Source organism: Pararge aegeria, chromosome 24 (genome assembly GCF_905163445.1).
Source record: "Pararge aegeria chromosome 24, ilParAegt1.1, whole genome shotgun sequence".
Classification (NCBI taxonomy): domain Eukaryota; kingdom Metazoa; phylum Arthropoda; class Insecta; order Lepidoptera; family Nymphalidae; genus Pararge; species Pararge aegeria.
Window position 1 is genome coordinate 388,095 of NC_053203.1, and position 7,140 is coordinate 395,234.

Here is a 7,140-nt window from a genome sequence, read left to right on the forward strand (position 1 = left end):
ATCCACTCCGCTGCCGCTGAACAAGGACGCCGGGACTAGTTTACAGCGCCATCATTATGTTTTATACGTTAAAAAGGTACGATACCTATCAAAAGAAGACATCTCTCGTTGTTATGTTTTTAGTTATTTTTGTATCCCGTATTCTAGCAGTTCCAATATACGCATGTTTTTAAGCATAACAATGTAAATATCCCGAATAGACATTATACTTGTATTCAATTAAACTATAAAAAAAAATCGTATTGTAGGTTAAATAATATGATAGGTTTCGATAGGCAGAGAAAATGGCGGCAGTCTCCAAGTCGCAAGCTATCTATGCAAAATACTGTAAAGCCGTTCCTAAACTTCTATAGCAGCTATATAGCATATTTTGTTTGCCGGATAATATTCCGGAATAAAAGGTATCGTATGTGTGTTAAATCTGTGTAGATGAGCCGCGTAATTAAAAAGCATATACCAAAATAAACAATCAGGGTCTGAACTAAACTGACTTAACTATAATACTAATATGGATCTCCTTAACTTGCAATCGAAGACGATTTATAGGTTTTGTTAGTTGGCAATAATGATCATATTGGGCTCTTTATAAATGTTGTATTACTTTTCTCTATCAGCAGGCATCTGCTGTTGGGACGGAAGACCAGGAAGAAAACTGACCAAGTCCATGTTTATATAGTTCCACGTTTCAGGACATCTCACCAGAGTGTAAATCTGAGATTGGAATATAACATGGGATAGCTACAAGACTTGAGTTGATTGGAGTTATACAAACAGAGAAATATTTCTAAGAATTCCCAGTGATAGTAAATTTATTTGCCCTCATAGCAAACATTTAAGGAAGCTTCCATCATTAATACGCTTGTTACAAAAGTATAGCAATTAGTTGCATATTGTCTTAGTTCACAAAAGGAGCAAGCCGTTCCGCGCCTTAATATTCCTCATCATAATATGAAGACATTATGCCTCACCGGAATGAGCGGGGTCACGCTATGTAATCGTAGCTTACAATTTTGATTGAAAAGCGAACTTTGCCTTCGACGGCTTAACACGACTGTATGAGAAAAGCAAACGTTATGCCTTTGTTATAAGTTCTTAATTCCCTTGCACATACTTTTATTGCTTGAGAAGCTGCGGTAAGGACCCTCGCTTGCGGTTTTGCTTGTTACGGGTAGGTATAATGACAAAGTAATCTAACTAAATGATATTGTCACTACGTACATGATGGGAACACGGAATATGTCCGAGGTTTGATTACCAGTTAAAACTTGGTGATACAAAATATTTTATGACATATCTAGTCCAGTTCCACTCAACTATGAATAAACCCAGGATATGACGATGAATTTTTACCTTATTTAATAATTGGATCAACTCTTCATATCAGGCAGGTAAATTTGCCAGCAAGCGCTTACATGGTAACTTTACACCATTGTAAAGGGAAGGGAACTTTGATAAGGCCGATTGTATACGTTGTGTGAAATTATATTCATTCATGATAAACTACCGAGCACTCCTGAAAGAGTTCTAGGAAATATGAAGACGTCCATACCTCATATTTAACCTGTGGAAGTCTGGGCACATGAGAGCGTAGAACCTCACGGCCCTGGATATTAGTATTTTAGTTACCTTTGGTGGTTCACTCACAGACAAAATGAATAAGGTAAAGTTTGCCATTTTTTTCGTGGGGAATCCCGGAGAGGTGTCGAAGATAATATGTCGGACTCTTACTAACTAAACCCGACAAATTTGTCGCCTGCTATCAGCATTTATGACAGACACAGATAACATCAATTAGATATAGTTTATAATTGAACTTAAAAAATTATTGAAGTTGTCTATGTTATTCTGTGTTCTCTGAACGAACACAACATGTCATTTCCTTACACTGTCGAAATCAAAATAATAGGTTAACGACCATAAAGTTTTAAAAGGATAAAAAGTAGCACATGTGCTATTCCCGTCTTAAATCTATCACTGTTAAATTTACTCCAGATCTGTTCAGCCGTTCTGGCGTGATGGAGATACAAAAATCTATCTGAGATATACTATAGATAGTATAGATAACAGGACATTTATATTTGTAAATATAATAAATAGATATTCAGAAGGCTATGTGTCGGTCACTCGAAGGGGTTTTATTCTTCAGGCGTCTCCCGAAGCAGACGCGTCGGCGCCGCGGCCGACGGCGCGCGAGGCCTTGAATCAGGACGTGTGGAATTTGGGAGTTATTACTATATTGGATTCATAAATAGGCCATAACTCATCAAGTTTAGTTAGGGTTGCTGCCGGCCACTTCTTAATGTATGTGTAGCTGATAGCCCTCCGGGAACTGTTTCTTGCCACGTACAACTTGACTAACTGCTAGGATAGGTCTAGTATTTTTATATAAAAAATCTTCGTCTTCGTAGAATTTGTGACTCCCTTGAGATAAAGACGTCTATTTCTAGAACTGATAAAGATAAACTATCCCACATTATATTCTTTATCTTTCCCTAACAGAAACTTATTAGGTTTATGCTACGCTGGCCAGCAAAGTTCTCAGATCGCAGAATTTTCGTGTGACTTAGTTAAAACTTTTTTTTATAATTTCTAATGTATAAGCTATAATACTGTGGTTTTATAAAAAAATATATACAGTAGTTTCTGCGCGGAAGAGTAACATATTAGTTAATATAAAGAAGGACAAGATTTACAAATGTATTTCTAAGTTTTAGGCAGGGGTTACAAAATATCCAATTATTATAAAAACAAGAAGGTTAAATTTACTCGATGTTGGCTAATAACTAGTAGATTAGGGGCAGAGATCGTGGCCTTGCTGAAATTGAAAAAAATACCGGTTAAAAATAGGTATCATTTACCCAATCAATCAAACTTCAGCTCGGCAACAGCGACTAATTCAGTCAATTTTGGTCTGGCGACGCCTCGGCCTGATTGCGATTGTGATTGTGATTGTGATTGTGATTGTGATTGCACAAGCAACTAAACACGAGCACGCAGCGGCTAATGAGCGCCGCGCGGGAACTCGCTAATGATCATAACACACATTTTGACTGTCACTTTTGGAAAATACGGCAATGATTTGGAAGCTAGTGAATATGTGAAACCTGGGAGCTTACTACCACTTAAAGGCAGTACTATCGTAAAATTATAGTTTAAGATACTATAACTTGTCGTTTTTAAAATATGTATTACTTAGAATGCTGAGTCTCGTGAAGAGAATATGGTGCTAGCAGTTACCTTATATCATATAAATAGTCTAAAGCCCCATAGTATTATTCATCATCATCATCCGCCCGCTGCATTTTTTTTCTTTTTGCGTTTCCATACCCGTCGCAACTTCTAAGCGATAGGTTACCGACTGAAAATTATTATGTATAAACACGAATATGATTGTTTTACAGTTGTAAAATAAAGCTTTATTTATGTATTTATAATTACTGTAGGCATGAAGCGTAGGCAGAGGGCTCGGTACAGGCACTCGAAGTTTGAACGATTGGACATTGATACCCGCGTGAAGCGCCCTTCAGGTTCCCCGCCCCCTCCCCCCGAGGGGAAGGCTCGAACAAGGCTCCACCAGCCTTGTTCAAAATCCGATTAAGAGTTTTTACATAATTATGTTTGAATGATCGACTGTCTCTTGCTAGCCCCACGGGAACCGATTGCTTTTCCGGGTTCTCATATGTCATTTAAATTCCAGGTTAAAGAAACGAACAAAAATAAACACTTTCTGATTATTTTAAAATATTATACCGAGGAGTACCGGGAGGCGGAGCAGAAGTGATAATACGATAGAAATAGTTGTCATACCATCATAATTTACCATATGCGAGTATCTTTTACGGTTAATTGTGTCAGGTTCTGGAATTCCCTTCCTGCTGACATGCGTAAGGCCCAATCCTTGAGCATATTCAAGAAGCGTTACGAGTATATAAGAAAAAGTTTTCTAAACTTTTCTTATATACTCGTAAATACGTATACACTTAATGAAGGGTGACCGGTCAGTTGACATCATAAAAAAAATGTAGGTCCGGTAGTCCGGGGTACCCGAATCACTTCCGTATGTTCCGCGATTTTTTTATAGTTTTGGAATTATGATTTTTTCTTCGATTTTTTCAGGAATTTCGACATGACCATCTTAAAAAATTTGTAAAAGCAAAATACTTTTTTTAGTTTTTTGTTGCAACTGAATTCTCGTGAGTTGTACTTTTATGCATTAAATAATCAGCTTCGCAGCTTTAATGAAAGTTATGAAAATGCTGGTCTAAAGTTAAAGATTTAAGTTCCGTGAATTATTACTTTTAAGAAAAATTATTTAAACTTTTTAAGATGGTCATGTAGAAATTCCTGAAAAAATCAAAACTCCCTCCGACCTATGTCCGGCAGGGGACGCACATTGCTTGACTTGTTGGTGATGTTAATATTATTATGTATTTGAAACTTTTTTTGGAACTTCATATCTACCTACCATTATTATTCACAAGAGCTTCATTTAACTTCAATTTGATTGTAATTGTAATGAACGATAGTTAATATGACCAAAATTGCCAGTTCGCCACTATAATTAAATGAAGTCTCGTATGTAAGAACGAGGCCGACTTCCAGCTCGTTGCCTCCATCACCTCGTTACGAGGCGCGAGACGTGAATATGTGCATGTGGAAAATTTTGAAACTGTTTAGAAAGATGTTCAAACTAATGATATCCACATCAGTAGGTTTTGGGATCTCTAGAGATAGATATTATAAAAATGACGATGTGACACTCTCAAACACGATGCATTTTGTAATTCCAGTTGGTAGTGAATTTTGTGTTGGTCCCCACAGGATTTGGTTTACAAAAAAAAACCTAATAAACGCGGACGATGGACTCAGGCAACAGCTGGTGATGATTTAACTTGATATCATCATATCGACCCATTACCGGCCCACTACAAGGCACGGATCTCCTCCCACAATGAGAAGGAGTTAAAGCCGTTGTCCACCACGCTGGCCCAGTGCGGATTGGTGGACTCCACATACCTTTGAGACATTATGTAGAACTCTCAGGCATGCAGGTTTCCTCACGATGTTTTCCTTCACTGTCGAAGCAAGTGATACTTTAATTACTTAAACATACTACACATAGTTTAGAAAAGTTAGAGGTGCGTTCTGGGCTTCGAAATCGGCCCCCCGAGAGTGAAGTACCCCCTGCGCTACCCACTGCGCTTTCACAGCTTCTAACTTGATATAGCAGTAATAATTACGGAAGCAGCACATTGATGTTTTATTCAGTTATAGTCGTAATATACCCGTCCAACTGCTCCTATTCTATCAATAACGTCTCGAAATAATTGTGTAAAGGATCTTAGACGGTTCTTACTGGAAGGTGCCGTCGCATCAGGTTCAAATACGGGCTCTGATTGTCGAGCCCCCGACCCCCGGCCCCCGACCCTCGACGACGGCCCGCATGAGAGGCGTCTCCAACACTGTACAAGCTGCTGATTACCAACGTCTTTGTCAGTGCTCGGGTTCATTGAAAACGGATCTTGATTACAAGTTGTCATTCAAGAACACATTTTGTATATAATAACGCATCAAAAGTGCCATCTATGTGCCTATTTGAATAAAGATATATTTGACTTTGACTTTGAACATATGACATCATGTCTATTAATATTTGAATGACTACTGACTAGTAGTTGCGGGTATTTACCCGCAACTACGTAGAGATCGGCATGTCTCGTGAGATTAGAACATTTTTCGGTGCGTGTGTAGGAAACAAGCTCATGGCATAAAATAAAAAATTTAAGGAAGATGCTTGAAAAATTAGAAATTATTATCCCAATTGTATCCCCTAATTAACCTTTCCTCCTCGGGGGTTTTAAAACTATAGAACACGCATGTATCGTATTCTTTTGTAACTGGAAACATATCTTAGAAAACTAAGGATTTTAAGAACTTTAATTTCCCATTTCACAACCAAATACTACCCCATAACTGTGGAACAATCTCATTCAATACAATAAAATTGAGATTATTTGTAAATAATAATTAAAGAATATCTAATTGTACCACCAAGTAATAGGCTTCTATTTCTCAAAATACTGAAGCTTATAAAAAATAAACCAACTCGATAAGTGAAGTATTTCGCTCGTTATCGTGACCACAACATACGGGATCCGCTCATACATTTTTTTTTATTAGTTTAAATAATAAAAAGAGATTTAAAAATATCATGAGTGTTAAAAATAGTGTTTTTTCGCAACATTTGTCTATTTATATTCACTTATAAAAGCAATGAAGAATAAAAAAATGACATTTAAAGTTGGAAAATCACTCGGTGTGCGTAAACTGACAGTAATACCCACCTCCACGCTTCGCTTGAGGCGTACAAAACTGTTTTTTTACTTATCAACTAAAAGTTTAAATAACAAATTTCAAAAACATAACTTGGAAATGCATAGAATTTGATACCAACTTTCTTGCCCTTTTCCAATAATTCATACAGCGTCAAAAAAAGCAAAACATTAATAACAAAGAATTAAAATAACATCTCCTCAGCTCTGTTGTAGTACCATGGCAGTACCGCTACGTAATACTGTAGCGCTGACTTTCCGGCTATAAAAATAAGTCCGCAGAGCTGGCCAAGTGTGAACTCCGGAGGATAAGAGGGAATCAAGCTGTATAATAATGCTGTCTGTTTTAAAAGTAGTTTATGATCACTGCATACGCGTATCATACGACGTTTTCCATCAAACTTGCTAATGATAAGGCTCTTCGGCGACCTAGGCAATAAAAGACTTCAGAGTTTGGAGCTTCGTCTCAAGGTTGCCTGCCTTTCAGTGTTCTATAAGATATATTTCGGACAGCGTGCTCAAGAACTATTTGATATAGTTCCCCCCTCACCTTTTTCCAACGAAAACCGAGGCTTAGTTAGGATCTGCATCCCTACGTGGATATACCGCGGACGCGTACGAAGCGCTTTGCATCTTCGTTTCTGATTCGCTCCAAAAGGATCTGGAATTCCCTTCAAGCCTTATTTTTCCCCAGCACCTACAATATGTGTAAATTATATATGTATATATAGGTATATATTTAGGTATATATGCATGTTTATGCAAATGCACCACCTACCTCTCTTCTTGAGTTGCGTTTAACGCCTTT